This window comes from Enoplosus armatus, chromosome 19 (assembly GCF_043641665.1).
Source record: "Enoplosus armatus isolate fEnoArm2 chromosome 19, fEnoArm2.hap1, whole genome shotgun sequence".
NCBI lineage: Eukaryota > Metazoa > Chordata > Actinopteri > Centrarchiformes > Enoplosidae > Enoplosus > Enoplosus armatus.
Genome location: NC_092198.1, coordinates 20,316,610 through 20,335,025, shown reverse-complemented (window position 1 = coordinate 20,335,025; position 18,416 = coordinate 20,316,610). Strand labels below are relative to the sequence as shown.

The 18,416-nt window shown below is 47.6% G+C and overlaps 9 non-coding genes across 9 annotated transcripts; 3 read left to right on the top strand and 6 right to left on the bottom strand.

The window, feature by feature from the left end:
- Nucleotides 1-1,744: 1,744 nt before the first annotated feature.
- Nucleotides 1,745-1,817, bottom strand: trnav-aac (transfer RNA valine (anticodon AAC)). Its single transcript has one exon. It is a non-coding gene; the product is annotated as a tRNA-Val (tRNA).
- A 1,061-nt stretch (nt 1,818-2,878) lies between these two features.
- Nucleotides 2,879-2,951, bottom strand: trnav-cac (transfer RNA valine (anticodon CAC)). Its single transcript has one exon. It is a non-coding gene; the product is annotated as a tRNA-Val (tRNA).
- A 244-nt stretch (nt 2,952-3,195) lies between these two features.
- trnad-guc (transfer RNA aspartic acid (anticodon GUC)) lies at nt 3,196-3,267 on the top strand. Its single transcript has one exon. It is a non-coding gene; the product is annotated as a tRNA-Asp (tRNA).
- A 3,840-nt stretch (nt 3,268-7,107) lies between these two features.
- Nucleotides 7,108-7,180, bottom strand: trnav-aac (transfer RNA valine (anticodon AAC)). Its single transcript has one exon. It is a non-coding gene; the product is annotated as a tRNA-Val (tRNA).
- A 1,061-nt stretch (nt 7,181-8,241) lies between these two features.
- On the bottom strand, nt 8,242-8,314 carry trnav-cac (transfer RNA valine (anticodon CAC)). The gene has a single exon. It is a non-coding gene; the product is annotated as a tRNA-Val (tRNA).
- A 244-nt stretch (nt 8,315-8,558) lies between these two features.
- Nucleotides 8,559-8,630, top strand: trnad-guc (transfer RNA aspartic acid (anticodon GUC)). The gene has a single exon. It is a non-coding gene; the product is annotated as a tRNA-Asp (tRNA).
- A 5,912-nt stretch (nt 8,631-14,542) lies between these two features.
- On the bottom strand, nt 14,543-14,615 carry trnav-aac (transfer RNA valine (anticodon AAC)). The gene has a single exon. It is a non-coding gene; the product is annotated as a tRNA-Val (tRNA).
- Nucleotides 14,616-15,676: 1,061 nt separating this feature from the next.
- On the bottom strand, nt 15,677-15,749 carry trnav-cac (transfer RNA valine (anticodon CAC)). The gene has a single exon. It is a non-coding gene; the product is annotated as a tRNA-Val (tRNA).
- A 240-nt stretch (nt 15,750-15,989) lies between these two features.
- trnad-guc (transfer RNA aspartic acid (anticodon GUC)) lies at nt 15,990-16,061 on the top strand. Its single transcript has one exon. It is a non-coding gene; the product is annotated as a tRNA-Asp (tRNA).
- The last annotated feature ends 2,355 nt before the right edge of the window (nt 16,062-18,416 follow it).

Here is an 18,416-nt window from a genome sequence, read left to right as displayed (position 1 = left end):
GTCCCTATCTGTTGTCTTTCTTACCAAGTCCTACTCTATTGTGTGCACATTGCTAAAGAAGAAATCATTAGATGTTTCGGGTCAACATCATACAGCCTCCTCCAGGAGACCCAGCTGAGGACACACACAGCCATCTCAAGGGTCTGGCCAAGGATTGCAAGACAAAGCCCCAGCATCCAACTTCAACTGGGAAGCACCTAGCCCACCAGCCACCCTGCCTGCATACCAACCAGCCCCATCGTACTTGAAGGCCTTGTCCAAGCGAGCTTCCCAAGGGATTGTTACCTCCAGCAGGATGACTTACGTGGAGGTTTCGAACACAAGAACAACATCAGGTCTGAAGCTGTCTGTGGCCATCAAACTGTTCAACTTCTCCCTCTGAATGTCAGACTTTCTATTACCAGCGCAATACATATATGTACATATATATACACACACATACATATACACTGTTATTGTATATATATTTTTTTTTCTGCATGGAAGTATGAGGGACTTTAATAGTCTCCATCTGTTGTCTTTCTTATCAATCCCTACTCTATTGTGTGCACAGTGCTAAAGATTGTGCTCAGTGGATGGCTGCACACCACCTGAAGCTAGCTAACCACTTGCACCATGGTTATCCTCTCTTGAGGCACAGCCATCTCAAGGGTCTGGCCAAGGATTGCAATACCAAGCCCCAGCATCCAACTTCAACTGGGAAGCACCTAGCCCACCAGCCACCCTGCCTGCATACCAACCAGCCCCATCGTACTTGAAGGCCTTCTCCAAGCGAGCTTCCCAAGGGATTGTTACCTCCAGCAGGATGGCTTGCGTGGAGGTTTCGAACACAAGAACAACATCAGGTCTGAAGCTGTCTGTGGCCATCAAACTGTTCAACTCCTCCCTCTGAATGTCAGACTTTTTTTTTTTACCAGCGCAATACATATATGTACATATATATACACACACATACATATACACTGTTATTGTATATATTTTGTTTTATCTGCGTGGAAATGTGAGGGACGTTAATAGTCTCCATCTGTTGTCTTTCTTATCAAGCCCTACTCTATTGTGTGCACAGTGCTAAAGATTGTGCTCAGTGGATGGCTGCACACCACCTGAAGCTCAGCCTTGGCAAGACTGAGCTGCTCTTCCTTCCACGGAAGGCATCTCCCACCCATTCTCTTTCTTCCAGGGAAGGCATCTCCCATCCATGCTCTTCCTTCCAGGGAAGGCATCTTCCATCCATGACCTCTCCATTCCCATTGAGAACTCTGTGGCGTCCACAGCTTGGACTGCAATGACCCTGGGTGTGACACCGGATGACCAGCTGTCCTTCGCTGCCAACCTGGCTGCGACGACCCACTCCAAAAAATTCATTCTCCACAGCATCAGGAGGATACGTCCATTCCTGTCCCAGGAGGCACCGCAAGTTCTGGTCCAGGCTCTTGTCATCTCGCACCTAGACTACTGAAACCTGCTCCTGGCTGAGAGTGACAGCGTGGAGCATGGAGCATTGTTCTGCTCTCCGCGAAGTGCCGATGCAGAAATAGGCAATATAAAAGCATGACTGTGTGAGTCAAGTTGTTTGTCCCTGTCTTTCATTCACTCACATGGCTTGGCATACCACAGCTATCCAGAAGACGTTGAACTAATTCTGTCCTTTCCCCGGTCTGAAAATGTGGCAGTCAAAATCTCTGCGTGTGTTGCTGAGTTCAATGCAGTTAACGTAATAATCAGAGTGAACAGCAAAGAGTCATGTTTCCGCCCGGTTTCGAACCGGGGGCCTTTCGCGTGTTAGGCGAACGTGATAACCACTACACTACGGAAACTGTTGAAAAGCAGCTTTCACCCGCATGCGCGACACCCGAGAGTGACGGGCATGTTCACCTGGGCCATCTACCTTGAGATGACAGTTAGGCATCTTTATTGAAAAAAAAAATGTGGAATCCGGATTTTATTTCCATGGGCAGGACATGATCTATCTGGGCGGGCCGCTCAAGTATAGCCTATGTATGGGAAACACTGGTGTGCACAGTGCTAAACATTGTGCTTGCGCCTGTCATTCACTCACATGGCTTTACTTACCACAGCTGAATTATTTCTGTCTTTTCCCCGGTCGGAAACCAAGGTGGCAGCACCAATTTCTGCGTGTCTTGCAGGCATCTCTCAGTGGATGTCTGCACACAGCCCGCCGGCAGCTCAACCTCCACAACACTGAGCTGCTCTTCCTCCCAGGGAAGGCATCTGCCAACCTGGCTGCTACAACCCACTCCAGAAAATTCATTCTCCACAGCATCGGGAAGATACATGCGTTCCTCACCCAGGAGGCACCGCAGGTGCTGGTCCAGGCTCTTGTCATCTCGCACCTAGACTACTGGAACTCGCTCCTGGCTTAGTGCGCAGCTAAAGCACCTGGCGATTCTCGTCGAAAAGGGCCAAAAACCAGTGTGGAACCGTCCTCCTTTGTATAGTGGACAGTAAGATGTGTAACTAACACAAGCAACAAAGAATTCTTTTTTAGACATCAAAAAATTCAGGGTTTGGTATGTACTTCGGTTTTGCGACACTGAATGACCAGCTATCCTTCGTTGCCAACCTGGCTGCAACGACCCACTCCTGCAAAGTCATTCATCAGGAGGATACATCCGTTCCTCACCCAGATTACTGAAACTCGCTCCTGGCTGGTGTGCCTGCATGTGTCACCTCTTATTGTTTCTGAAGTAGCACTTGAAGCAGTTCAGCATATTTGATGAAGTTGATGTACTTGCATGATTCCTCCAATTCTTGGGTTGTATCCACATGGTTGAATGTACTATTTGTAAGTCACTGTGGATGAAAGCATCAGCTAAATACATTTAACGTAAAACCAGGAGCGAACAGTAAAGAATAGTGTTTCCGCCCGGTTTCGAACCGGGGACCTTTCGCGTGTGAGGCGAACGTGATAACCACTACACTACGGAAACTGTTGAAAAGCAGCTTTCACGCGCATGCGCGACACCCGAGAGTGACAGGCATTTTCACCCAGGCCTCTACCTTGAGATGACAGTTAGGCATCTTTATTGAAAAAAAAAAGTGGAATCCACAGCTATGCAGATGACACTGAATTATTTCTGTCTTTTCCCCAGTCTGAAAGCAAGGTGGCTGCTCAACCTCCACAACACTGAGCTGCTTCTTCGCTGGGGAGGCATGTTGATGTCCTTGCATCATTCCTCGTTAGTATAGTGGACAGTATCTCCGCCTGTCACGCGGAAGACCGGGGTTCGATTCCCCGACGGGGAGATTTGACTTTTCTACCAGTTCCTGATTATTCACCAAGGCAGACAAAGGTAATACAGCAGAAAGAAGAAGAAAACTAGGCAATATGGGAGTATGAGGGACGTCAATAGTCCTGCTTGCTTATTTGTGCTGCTGTAAAATCCTGTGTGTATTTCTATGTCTAGGTATCAAAAGGCAAATCATTAAAGTTCAAGCGTTTGGAAGACCTCTAGACAGACGGTCACAAGAAGCATCCTGATGAGACTTGCATCTGGAGAGCTGAGCACAGGCCACCTGCCCCTCTGCCTTCTGCTAAGAACAGGCTAGCCTTCACCATCCGGATCAGAGCGTGAGTACTTAGATGGGTTTTTAAACAAGATTCCTCTCTGCGTAGTCACTGTCGTGTAAACAGGAATGCTACACAGAGATTAACCTAAAGCTGAAGTTGGGGGGCGCCTCTGTGGCACATTTCCTGCCTTTCTCCAATCTATCACTATCTTACCAAGGCAAAAAAAAGCTGGAACTGGTTGTACATTTTTGCATCCATTTCAGTGAAACACTAACAAGATTAATGGTAAAAATGGTACCTTTTTTTTTCTAGAAAAGGTGGATCGTCTACACACTCAGATTTGGTAAGTCGTGTAGAAACTATTCAGTCACGACAGGTGGGAATGAGTACACAGGAAGTAAAATGATCCCAGAAAATGACTCGTCAACTCTCACAGATGTCCTGCAACCTTTTAGACGTCATGTTGATGACTGTGAAAATGAGTAATACTTGTTGTTTTTTTGTAACTTATGTGCTGTTTAAACCATTATAAAACACAAACTGGAGGTCAAGTCTAAGCTCTGATATACTTAATTCACTGAAAATTCAGGCAATCATTGATGTGCTGGAAACTTGAGGCGCAGCCATATTTAGAATCAACGTGAAAGAATCAAAATATTTCTTCTTCTTTGGACCCCACTGTATATACTTCATGATTCATGGGAGGAGCAATACATCTACCGATGCCTCTGGATACATCTTCAATGATGTTCCTAGAATCATCATTTGTTTCGGGTCATGATACAGCCTCCTCCAGGAGACCCACCTGAGGCTGATCAGACATCAGCTTGTGTCCAGATGGCTAGCTAACCACTTGCACCATGGTTATCCTCTCTTGAGCCACAGCCATCTCAAGGGTCTGGCCAAGGATTGCAATACAAAGCCCCAGCATCCTACTTCAACGGGGAAGCCTGGAACCCTGTCTGCATACCAACCAGCCCCATCGTACTTTGGGGCCTTGTCCAAGCGAGCTAGGATGACTTACGTGGAGGTTTCAAACACAAGAACTACATCAGGTCTGCAGGTGTTGAACACGATGTGCTGAGGGAACTTGCAGAGGTTCCTGCAGATCCCTAGGATGCTGGCTGCTCCCCAGCGCTGATGCCACTGCTTGCTTCACGCACAGATGGTTTCTTTAATGACCTTCACTACAGAAAAGCTATGTAAGCTATGTGTCAGAATCAGAAACACTTAACTTGGAGGATGCGGGCATCGATCCCGCTACTTCTCGCATGCTAAGCGAGCGCTCTACCATTTGAGCTAATCCCCCATTTCCTATCCTCTTAGAGAGGAGAGGACCCTGGACCTGCTGTCCAGGGTATGCTAAGGTGAAGGATGCATACAGCCCTCCGCCCACCCCCCTAGGTAGGTCAGACCACAACCTCACTGGCTTATGAGACATTTCAGCAATGTTTTGAGGTGACTGACTGGCAAGCGCTCTGTGAGCCACAAGACATTGATGGGCTCACAGAGTGCAGCACAGATTACATCAACTTCTGTGCAGACTCCACTGTCCCAGCAAGGACTGTTCATTGTCATTCAAACAACAAGCCATGGGTGACAAAGGACATCAAGGCCATCCTGAATGCAAAGAAGAGGGCTTTCAGAGGTGGCAACAGGGAGGAGGTGAGAACGATTCAGGGGGAACTGAAGGTGGAGATCAAGGAGGCCAAGGAGAAGTACAGGAGGAAGCTGGAATGGAAACTCCTGACTGGCAGACCACAGTATGTGCACAGAGTGGTCATTGTATATATCTTGTTTGTTCTGCATGGAAGTATGAGGGGCGTTAATAGTCCCTATCTGTTGTCTTTCTTACCAAGTCCTACTCTATTGTGTGCACATTGCTAAAGAAGAAATCATTAGATGTTTCGGGTCAACATCATACAGCCTCCTCCAGGAGACCCAGCTGAGGACACACACAGCCATCTCAAGGGTCTGGCCAAGGATTGCAAGACAAAGCCCCAGCATCCAACTTCAACTGGGAAGCACCTAGCCCACCAGCCACCCTGCCTGCATACCAACCAGCCCCATCGTACTTGAAGGCCTTGTCCAAGCGAGCTTCCCAAGGGATTGTTACCTCCAGCAGGATGACTTACGTGGAGGTTTCGAACACAAGAACAACATCAGGTCTGAAGCTGTCTGTGGCCATCAAACTGTTCAACTTCTCCCTCTGAATGTCAGACTTTCTATTACCAGCGCAATACATATATGTACATATATATACACACACATACATATACACTGTTATTGTATATATATATTTTTTTCTGCATGGAAGTATGAGGGACTTTAATAGTCTCCATCTGTTGTCTTTCTTATCAATCCCTACTCTATTGTGTGCACAGTGCTAAAGATTGTGCTCAGTGGATGGCTGCACACCACCTGAAGCTAGCTAACCACTTGCACCATGGTTATCCTCTCTTGAGGCACAGCCATCTCAAGGGTCTGGCCAAGGATTGCAATACCAAGCCCCAGCATCCAACTTCAACTGGGAAGCACCTAGCCCACCAGCCACCCTGCCTGCATACCAACCAGCCCCATCGTACTTGAAGGCCTTCTCCAAGCGAGCTTCCCAAGGGATTGTTACCTCCAGCAGGATGACTTGCGTGGAGGTTTCGAACACAAGAACAACATCAGGTCTGAAGCTGTCTGTGGCCATCAAACTGTTCAACTCCTCCCTCTGAATGTCAGACTTTTTTTTTTTACCAGCGCAATACATATATGTACATATATATACACACACATACATATACACTGTTATTGTATATATTTTGTTTTATCTGCGTGGAAATGTGAGGGACGTTAATAGTCTCCATCTGTTGTCTTTCTTATCAAGCCCTACTCTATTGTGTGCACAGTGCTAAAGATTGTGCTCAGTGGATGGCTGCACACCACCTGAAGCTCAGCCTTGGCAAGACTGAGCTGCTCTTCCTTCCACGGAAGGCATCTCCCACCCATTCTCTTTCTTCCAGGGAAGGCATCTCCCATCCATGCTCTTCCTTCCAGGGAAGGCATCTTCCATCCATGACCTCTCCATTCCCATTGAGAACTCTGTGGCGTCCACAGCTTGGACTGCAATGACCCTGGGTGTGACACCGGATGACCAGCTGTCCTTCGCTGCCAACCTGGCTGCGACGACCCACTCCAAAAAATTCATTCTCCACAGCATCAGGAGGATACGTCCATTCCTGTCCCAGGAGGCACCGCAAGTTCTGGTCCAGGCTCTTGTCATCTCGCACCTAGACTACTGAAACCTGCTCCTGGCTGAGAGTGACAGCGTGGAGCATGGAGCATTGTTCTGCTCTCCGCGAAGTGCCGATGCAGAAATAGGCAATATAAAAGCATGACTGTGTGAGTCAAGTTGTTTGTCCCTGTCTTTCATTCACTCACATGGCTTGGCATACCACAGCTATCCAGAAGACGTTGAACTAATTCTGTCCTTTCCCCGGTCTGAAAATGTGGCAGTCAAAATCTCTGCGTGTGTTGCTGAGTTCAATGCAGTTAACGTAATAATCAGAGTGAACAGCAAAGAGTCATGTTTCCGCCCGGTTTCGAACCGGGGGCCTTTCGCGTGTTAGGCGAACGTGATAACCACTACACTACGGAAACTGTTGAAAAGCAGCTTTCACCCGCATGCGCGACACCCGAGAGTGACGGGCATGTTCACCTGGGCCATCTACCTTGAGATGACAGTTAGGCATCTTTATTGAAAAAAAAAATGTGGAATCCGGATTTTATTTCCATGGGCAGGACATGATCTATCTGGGCGGGCCGCTCAAGTATAGCCTATGTATGGGAAACACTGGTGTGCACAGTGCTAAACATTGTGCTTGCGCCTGTCATTCACTCACATGGCTTTACTTACCACAGCTGAATTATTTCTGTCTTTTCCCCGGTCGGAAACCAAGGTGGCAGCACCAATTTCTGCGTGTCTTGCAGGCATCTCTCAGTGGATGTCTGCACACAGCCCGCCGGCAGCTCAACCTCCACAACACTGAGCTGCTCTTCCTCCCAGGGAAGGCATCTGCCAACCTGGCTGCTACAACCCACTCCAGAAAATTCATTCTCCACAGCATCGGGAAGATACATGCGTTCCTCACCCAGGAGGCACCGCAGGTGCTGGTCCAGGCTCTTGTCATCTCGCACCTAGACTACTGGAACTCGCTCCTGGCTTAGTGCGCAGCTAAAGCACCTGGCGATTCTCGTCGAAAAGGGCCAAAAACCAGTGTGGAACCGTCCTCCTTTGTATAGTGGACAGTAAGATGTGTAACTAACACAAGCAACAAAGAATTCTTTTTTAGACATCAAAAAATTCAGGGTTTGGTATGTACTTCGGTTTTGCGACACTGAATGACCAGCTATCCTTCGTTGCCAACCTGGCTGCAACGACCCACTCCTGCAAAGTCATTCATCAGGAGGATACATCCGTTCCTCACCCAGATTACTGAAACTCGCTCCTGGCTGGTGTGCCTGCATGTGTCACCTCTTATTGTTTCTGAAGTAGCACTTGAAGCAGTTCAGCATATTTGATGAAGTTGATGTACTTGCATGATTCCTCCAATTCTTGGGTTGTATCCACATGGTTGAATGTACTATTTGTAAGTCACTGTGGATGAAAGCATCAGCTAAATACATTTAACGTAAAACCAGGAGCGAACAGTAAAGAATAGTGTTTCCGCCCGGTTTCGAACCGGGGACCTTTCGCGTGTGAGGCGAACGTGATAACCACTACACTACGGAAACTGTTGAAAAGCAGCTTTCACGCGCATGCGCGACACCCGAGAGTGACAGGCATTTTCACCCAGGCCTCTACCTTGAGATGACAGTTAGGCATCTTTATTGAAAAAAAAAAGTGGAATCCACAGCTATGCAGATGACACTGAATTATTTCTGTCTTTTCCCCAGTCTGAAAGCAAGGTGGCTGCTCAACCTCCACAACACTGAGCTGCTTCTTCGCTGGGGAGGCATGTTGATGTCCTTGCATCATTCCTCGTTAGTATAGTGGACAGTATCTCCGCCTGTCACGCGGAAGACCGGGGTTCGATTCCCCGACGGGGAGATTTGACTTTTCTACCAGTTCCTGATTATTCACCAAGGCAGACAAAGGTAATACAGCAGAAAGAAGAAGAAAACTAGGCAATATGGGAGTATGAGGGACGTCAATAGTCCTGCTTGCTTATTTGTGCTGCTGTAAAATCCTGTGTGTATTTCTATGTCTAGGTATCAAAAGGCAAATCATTAAAGTTCAAGCGTTTGGAAGACCTCTAGACAGACGGTCACAAGAAGCATCCTGATGAGACTTGCATCTGGAGAGCTGAGCACAGGCCACCTGCCCCTCTGCCTTCTGCTAAGAACAGGCTAGCCTTCACCATCCGGATCAGAGCGTGAGTACTTAGATGGGTTTTTAAACAAGATTCCTCTCTGCGTAGTCACTGTCGTGTAAACAGGAATGCTACACAGAGATTAACCTAAAGCTGAAGTTGGGGGGCGCCTCTGTGGCACATTTCCTGCCTTTCTCCAATCTATCACTATCTTACCAAGGCAAAAAAAAGCTGGAACTGGTTGTACATTTTTGCATCCATTTCAGTGAAACACTAACAAGATTAATGGTAAAAATGGTACCTTTTTTTTTCTAGAAAAGGTGGATCGTCTACACACTCAGATTTGGTAAGTCGTGTAGAAACTATTCAGTCACGACAGGTGGGAATGAGTACACAGGAAGTAAAATGATCCCAGAAAATGACTCGTCAACTCTCACAGATGTCCTGCAACCTTTTAGACGTCATGTTGATGACTGTGAAAATGAGTAATACTTGTTGTTTTTTTGTAACTTATGTGCTGTTTAAACCATTATAAAACACAAACTGGAGGTCAAGTCTAAGCTCTGATATACTTAATTCACTGAAAATTCAGGCAATCATTGATGTGCTGGAAACTTGAGGCGCAGCCATATTTAGAATCAACGTGAAAGAATCAAAATATTTCTTCTTCTTTGGACCCCACTGTATATACTTCATGATTCATGGGAGGAGCAATACATCTACCGATGCCTCTGGATACATCTTCAATGATGTTCCTAGAATCATCATTTGTTTCGGGTCATGATACAGCCTCCTCCAGGAGACCCACCTGAGGCTGATCAGACATCAGCTTGTGTCCAGATGGCTAGCTAACCACTTGCACCATGGTTATCCTCTCTTGAGCCACAGCCATCTCAAGGGTCTGGCCAAGGATTGCAATACAAAGCCCCAGCATCCTACTTCAACGGGGAAGCACCTAGCCCACTAGCCACCCTGTCTGCATACCAACCAGCCCCATCGTACTTTGGGGCCTTGTCCAAGCGAGCTAGGATGACTTACGTGGAGGTTTCAAACACAAGAACTACATCAGGTCTGCAGGTGTTGAACACGATGTGCTGAGGGAACTTGCAGAGGTTCCTGCAGATCCCTAGGATGCTGGCTGCTCCCCAGCGCTGATGCCACCGCTTGCTTCACGCACAGATGGTTTCTTTAATGACCTTCACTACAGAAAAGGATTTCCTGTAAGCTATGTGTCAGAATCAGAAACACTTAACTTGGAGGATGCGGGCATCGATCCCGCTACTTCTCGCATGCTAAGCGAGCGCTCTACCATTTGAGCTAATCCCCCATTTCCTATCCTCTTAGAGAGGAGAGGACCCTGGACCTGCTGTCCAGGGTATGCTAAGGTGAAGGATGCATACAGCCCTCCGCCCACCCCCCTAGGTAGGTCAGACCACAACCTCACTGGCTTATGAGACATTTCAGCAATGTTTTGAGGTGACTGACTGGCAAGCGCTCTGTGAGCCACAAGACATTGATGGGCTCACAGAGTGCAGCACAGATTACATCAACTTCTGTGCAGACTCCACTGTCCCAGCAAGGACTGTTCATTGTCATTCAAACAACAAGCCATGGGTGACAAAGGACATCAAGGCCATCCTGAATGCAAAGAAGAGGGCTTTCAGAGGTGGCAACAGGGAGGAGGTGAGAACGATTCAGGGGGAACTGAAGGTGGAGATCAAGGAGGCCAAGGAGAAGTACAGGAGGAAGCTGGAATGGAAACTCCTGACTGGCAGACCACAGTATGTGCACAGAGTGGTCATTGTATATATCTTGTTTGTTCTGCATGGAAGTATGAGGGGCGTTAATAGTTCCTATCTGTTGTCTTTCTTACCAAGTCCTACTCTATTGTGTGCACATTGCTAAAGAAGAAATCATTAGATGTTTCGGGTCAACATCATACAGCCTCCTCCAGGAGACCCAGCTGAGGACACACACAGCCATCTCAAGGGTCTGGCCAAGGATTGCAAGACAAAGCCCCAGCATCCAACTTCAACTGGGAAGCACCTAGCCCACCAGCCACCCTGCCTGCATACCAACCAGCCCCATCGTACTTGAAGGCCTTGTCCAAGCGAGCTTCCCAAGGGATTGTTACCTCCAGCAGGATGACTTACGTGGAGGTTTCGAACACAAGAACAACATCAGGTCTGAAGCTGTCTGTGGCCATCAAACTGTTCAACTTCTCCCTCTGAATGTCAGACTTTCTATTACCAGCGCAATACATATATGTACATATATATACACACACATACATATACACTGTTATTGTATATATATTTTTTTTTCTGCATGGAAGTATGAGGGACTTTAATAGTCTCCATCTGTTGTCTTTCTTATCAATCCCTACTCTATTGTGTGCACAGTTCTAAAGATTGTGCTCAGTGGATGGCTGCACACCACCTGAAGCTAGCTAACCACTTGCACCATGGTTATCCTCTCTTGAGGCACAGCCATCTCAAGGGTCTGGCCAAGGATTGCAATACCAAGCCCCAGCATCCAACTTCAACTGGGAAGCACCTAGCCCACCAGCCACCCTGCCTGCATACCAACCAGCCCCATCGTACTTGAAGGCCTTCTCCAAGCGAGCTTCCCAAGGGATTGTTACCTCCAGCAGGATGGCTTGCGTGGAGGTTTCGAACACAAGAACAACATCAGGTCTGAAGCTGTCTGTGGCCATCAAACTGTTCAACTCCTCCCTCTGAATGTCAGACTTTTTTTTTTTACCAGCGCAATACATATATGTACATATATATACACACACATACATATACACTGTTATTGTATATATTTTGTTTTATCTGCGTGGAAATGTGAGGGACGTTAATAGTCTCCATCTGTTGTCTTTCTTATCAAGCCCTACTCTATTGTGTGCACAGTGCTAAAGATTGTGCTCAGTGGATGGCTGCACACCACCTGAAGCTCAGCCTTGGCAAGACTGAGCTGCTCTTCCTTCCACGGAAGGCATCTCCCACCCATTCTCTTTCTTCCAGGGAAGGCATCTCCCATCCATGCTCTTCCTTCCAGGGAAGGCATCTTCCATCCATGACCTCTCCATTCCCATTGAGAACTCTGTGGCGTCCACAGCTTGGACTGCAATGACCCTGGGTGTGACACCGGATGACCAGCTGTCCTTCGCTGCCAACCTGGCTGCGACGACCCACTCCAAAAAATTCATTCTCCACAGCATCAGGAGGATACGTCCATTCCTGTCCCAGGAGGCACCGCAAGTTCTGGTCCAGGCTCTTGTCATCTCGCACCTAGACTACTGAAACCTGCTCCTGGCTGAGAGTGACAGCGTGGAGCATGGAGCATTGTTCTGCTCTCCGCGAAGTGCCGATGCAGAAATAGGCAATATAAAAGCATGACTGTGTGAGTCAAGTTGTTTGTCCCTGTCTTTCATTCACTCACATGGCTTGGCATACCACAGCTATCCAGAAGACGTTGAACTAATTCTGTCCTTTCCCCGGTCTGAAAATGTGGCAGTCAAAATCTCTGCGTGTGTTGCTGAGTTCAATGCAGTTAACGTAATAATCAGAGTGAACAGCAAAGAGTCATGTTTCCGCCCGGTTTCGAACCGGGGGCCTTTCGCGTGTTAGGCGAATGTGATAACCACTACACTACGGAAACTGTTGAAAAGCAGCTTTCACCCGCATGCGCGACACCCGAGAGTGACGGGCATGTTCACCTGGGCCATCTACCTTGAGATGACAGTTAGGCATCTTTATTGAAAAAAAAAAAGTGGAATCCGGATTTTATTTCCATGGGCAGGACATGATCTATCTGGGCGGGCCGCTCAAGTATAGCCTATGTATGGGAAACACTGGTGTGCACAGTGCTAAACATTGTGCTTGCGCCTGTCATTCACTCACATGGCTTTACTTACCACAGCTGAATTATTTCTGTCTTTTCCCCGGTCGGAAACCAAGGTGGCAGCACCAATTTTTCGGGTCAACATCATACAGCCTCCTCCAGGAGACCCAGCTGAGGACACACACAGCCATCTCAAGGGTCTGGCCAAGGATTGCAAGACAAAGCCCCAGCATCCAACTTCAACTGGGAAGCACCTAGCCCACCAGCCACCCTGCCTGCATACCAACCAGCCCCATCGTACTTGAAGGCCTTGTCCAAGCGAGCTTCCCAAGGGATTGTTACCTCCAGCAGGATGACTTACGTGGAGGTTTCGAACACAAGAACAACATCAGGTCTGAAGCTGTCTGTGGCCATCAAACTGTTCAACTTCTCCCTCTGAATGTCAGACTTTCTATTACCAGCGCAATACATATATGTACATATATATACACACACATACATATACACTGTTATTGTATATATTTTTTTTTTTCTGCATGGAAGTATGAGGGACTTTAATAGTCTCCATCTGTTGTCTTTCTTATCAATCCCTACTCTATTGTGTGCACAGTGCTAAAGATTGTGCTCAGTGGATGGCTGCACACCACCTGAAGCTAGCTAACCACTTGCACCATGGTTATCCTCTCTTGAGGCACAGCCATCTCAAGGGTCTGGCCAAGGATTGCAATACCAAGCCCCAGCATCCAACTTCAACTGGGAAGCACCTAGCCCACCAGCCACCCTGCCTGCATACCAACCAGCCCCATCGTACTTGAAGGCCTTCTCCAAGCGAGCTTCCCAAGGGATTGTTACCTCCAGCAGGATGGCTTGCGTGGAGGTTTCGAACACAAGAACAACATCAGGTCTGAAGCTGTCTGTGGCCATCAAACTGTTCAACTCCTCCCTCTGAATGTCAGACTTTTTTTTTTTACCAGCGCAATACATATATGTACATATATATACACACACATACATATACACTGTTATTGTATATATTTTGTTTTATCTGCGTGGAAATGTGAGGGACGTTAATAGTCTCCATCTGTTGTCTTTCTTATCAAGCCCTACTCTATTGTGTGCACAGTGCTAAAGATTGTGCTCAGTGGATGGCTGCACACCACCTGAAGCTCAGCCTTGGCAAGACTGAGCTGCTCTTCCTTCCACGGAAGGCATCTCCCACCCATTCTCTTTCTTCCAGGGAAGGCATCTCCCATCCATGCTCTTCCTTCCAGGGAAGGCATCTTCCATCCATGACCTCTCCATTCCCATTGAGAACTCTGTGGCGTCCACAGCTTGGACTGCAATGACCCTGGGTGTGACACCGGATGACCAGCTGTCCTTCGCTGCCAACCTGGCTGCGACGACCCACTCCAAAAAATTCATTCTCCACAGCATCAGGAGGATACGTCCATTCCTGTCCCAGGAGGCACCGCAAGTTCTGGTCCAGGCTCTTGTCATCTCGCACCTAGACTACTGAAACCTGCTCCTGGCTGAGAGTGACAGCGTGGAGCATGGAGCATTGTTCTGCTCTCCGCGAAGTGCCGATGCAGAAATAGGCAATATAAAAGCATGACTGTGTGAGTCAAGTTGTTTGTCCCTGTCTTTCATTCACTCACATGGCTTGGCATACCACAGCTATCCAGAAGACGTTGAACTAATTCTGTCCTTTCCCCGGTCTGAAAATGTGGCAGTCAAAATCTCTGCGTGTGTTGCTGAGTTCAATGCAGTTAACGTAATAATCAGAGTGAACAGCAAAGAGTCATGTTTCCGCCCGGTTTCGAACCGGGGGCCTTTCGCGTGTTAGGCGAACGTGATAACCACTACACTACGGAAACTGTTGAAAAGCAGCTTTCACCCGCATGCGCGACACCCGAGAGTGACGGGCATGTTCACCTGGGCCATCTACCTTGAGATGACAGTTAGGCATCTTTATTGAAAAAAAAAAAGTGGAATCCGGATTTTATTTCCATGGGCAGGACATGATCTATCTGGGCGGGCCGCTCAAGTATAGCCTATGTATGGGAAACACTGGTGTGCACAGTGCTAAACATTGTGCTTGCGCCTGTCATTCACTCACATGGCTTTACTTACCACAGCTGAATTATTTCTGTCTTTTCCCCGGTCGGAAACCAAGGTGGCAGCACCAATTTCTGCGTGTCTTGCAGGCATCTCTCAGTGGATGTCTGCACACAGCCCGCCGGCAGCTCAACCTCCACAACACTGAGCTGCTCTTCCTCCCAGGGAAGGCATCTGCCAACCTGGCTGCTACGACCCACTCCAGAAAATTCATTCTCCACAGCATCGGGAAGATACATGCGTTCCTCACCCAGGAGGCACCGCAGGTGCTGGTCCAGGCTCTTGTCATCTCGCACCTAGACTACTGGAACTCGCTCCTGGCTTAGTGCGCAGCTAAAGCACCTGGCGATTCTCGTCGAAAAGGGCCAAAAACCAGTGTGGAACCGTCCTCCTTTGTATAGTGGACAGTAAGATGTGTAACTAACACAAGCAACAAAGAATTCTTTTTTAGACATCAAAAAATTCAGGGTTTGGTATGTACTTCGGTTTTGCGACACTGAATGACCAGCTATCCTTCGTTGCCAACCTGGCTGCAACGACCCACTCCTGCAAAGTCATTCATCAGGAGGATACATCCGTTCCTCACCCAGATTACTGAAACTCGCTCCTGGCTGGTGTGCCTGCATGTGTCACCTCTTATTGTTTCTGAAGTAGCACTTGAAGCAGTTCAGCATATTTGATGAAGTTGATGTACTTGCATGATTCCTCCAATTCTTGGGTTGTATCCACATGGTTGAATGTACTATTTGTAAGTCACTGTGGATGAAAGCATCAGCTAAATACATTTAACGTAAAACCAGGAGCGAACAGTAAAGAATAGTGTTTCCGCCCGGTTTCGAACCGGGGACCTTTCGCGTGTGAGGCGAACGTGATAACCACTACACTACGGAAACTGTTGAAAAGCAGCTTTCACGCGCATGCGCGACACCCGAGAGTGACAGGCATTTTCACCCAGGCCTCTACCTTGAGATGACAGGCATCTTTATTGAAAAAAAAAAGTGGAATCCACAGCTATGCAGATGACACTGAATTATTTCTGTCTTTTCCCCAGTCTGAAAGCAAGGTGGCTGCTCAACCTCCACAACACTGAGCTGCTTCTTCGCTGGGGAGGCATGTTGATGTCCTTGCATCATTCCTCGTTAGTATAGTGGACAGTATCTCCGCCTGTCACGCGGAAGACCGGGGTTCGATTCCCCGACGGGGAGATTTGACTTTTCTACCAGTTCCTGATTATTCACCAAGGCAGACAAAGGTAATACAGCAGAAAGAAGAAGAAAACTAGGCAATATGGGAGTATGAGGGACGTCAATAGTCCTGCTTGCTTATTTGTGCTGCTGTAAAATCCTGTGTGTATTTCTATGTCTAGGTATCAAAAGGCAAATCATTAAAGTTCAAGCGTTTGGAAGACCTCTAGACAGACGGTCACAAGAAGCATCCTGATGAGACTTGCATCTGGAGAGCTGAGCACAGGCCACCTGCCCCTCTGCCTTCTGCTAAGAACAGGCTAGCCTTCACCATCCGGATCAGAGCGTGAGTACTTAGATGGGTTTTTAAACAAGATTCCTCTCTGCGTAGTCACTGTCGTGTAAACAGGAATGCTACACAGAGATTAACCTAAAGCTGAAGTTGGGGGGCGCCTCTGTGGCACATTTCCTGCCTTTCTCCAATCTATCACTATCTTACCAAGGCAAAAAAAAGCTGGAACTGGTTGTACATTTTTGCATCCATTTCAGTGAAACACTAACAAGATTAATGGTAAAAATGGTACCTTTTTTTTTCTAGAAAAGGTGGATTGTCTACACACTCAGATTTGGTAAGTCGTGTAGAAACTATTCAGTCACGACAGGTGGGAATGAGTACACAGGAAGTAAAATGATCCCAGAAAATGACTCGTCAACTCTCACAGATGTCGTGCAACCTTTTAGACGTCATGTTGATGACTGTGAAAATGAGTAATACTTGTTGTTTTTTTGTAACTTATGTGCTGTTTAAACCATTATAAAACACAAACTGGAGGTCAAGTCTAAGCTCTGATATACTTAATTCACTGAAAATTCAGGCAATCATTGATGTGCTGGAAACTTGAGGCGCAGCCATATTTAGAATCAACGTGAAAGAATCAAAATATTTCTTCTTCTTTGGACCCCACTGTATATACTTCATGATTCATGGGAGGAGCAATACATCTACCGATGCCTCTGGATACATCTTCAATGATGTTCCTAGAATCATCATTTGTTTCGGGTCATGATACAGCCTCCTCCAGGAGACCCACCTGAGGCTGATCAGACATCAGCTTGTGTCCAGATGGCTAGCTAACCACTTGCACCATGGTTATCCTCTCTTGAGCCACAGCCATCTCAAGGGTCTGGCCAAGGATTGCAATACAAAGCCCCAGCATCCTACTTCAACGGGGAAGCACCTAGCCCACTAGCCACCCTGTCTGCATACCAACCAGCCCCATCGTACTTTGGGGCCTTGTCCAAGCGAGCTAGGATGACTTACGTGGAGGTTTCAAACACAAGAACTACATCAGGTCTGCAGGTGTTGAACACGATGTGCTGAGGGAACTTGCAGAGGTTCCTGCAGATCCCTAGGATGCTGGCTGCTCCCCAGCGCTGATGCCACCGCTTGCTTCACGCACAGATGGTTTCTTTAATGACCTTCACTACAGAAAAGGATTTCCTGTAAGCTATGTGTCAGAATCAGAAACACTTAACTTGGAGGATGCGGGCATCGATCCCGCTACTTCTCGCATGCTAAGCGAGCGCTCTACCATTTGAGCTAATCCCCCATTTCCTATCCTCTTAGAGAGGAGAGGACCCTGGACCTGCTGTCCAGGGTATGCTAAGGTGAAGGATGCATACAGCCCTCCGCCCACCCCCCTAGGTAGGTCAGACCACAACCTCACTGGCTTATGAGACATTTCAGCAATGTTTTGAGGTGACTGACTGGCAAGCGCTCTGTGAGCCACAAGACATTGATGGGCTCACAGAGTGCAGCACAGATTACATCAACTTCTGTGCAGACTCCACTGTCCCAGCAAGGACTGTTCATTGTCATTCAAACAACAAGCCATGGGTGACAAAGGACATCAAGGCCATCCTGAATGCAAAGAAGAGGGCTTTCAGAGGTGGCAACAGGGAGGAGGTGAGAACGATTCAGGGGGAACTGAAGGTGGAGATCAAGGAGGCCAAGGAGAAGTACAGGAGGAAGCTGGAATGGAAACTCCTGACTGGCAGACCACAGTATGTGCACAGAGTGGTCATTGTATATATCTTGTTTGTTCTGCATGGAAGTATGAGGGGCGTTAATAGTCCCTATCTGTTGTCTTTCTTACCAAGTCCTACTCTATTGTGTGCACATTGCTAAAGAAGAAATCATTAGATGTTTCGGGTCAACATCATACAGCCTCCTCCAGGAGACCCAGCTGAGGACACACACAGCCATCTCAAGGGTCTGGCCAAGGATTGCAAGACAAAGCCCCAGCATCCAACTTCAACTGGGAAGCACCTAGCCCACCAGCCACCCTGCCTGCATACCAACCAGCCCCATCGTAC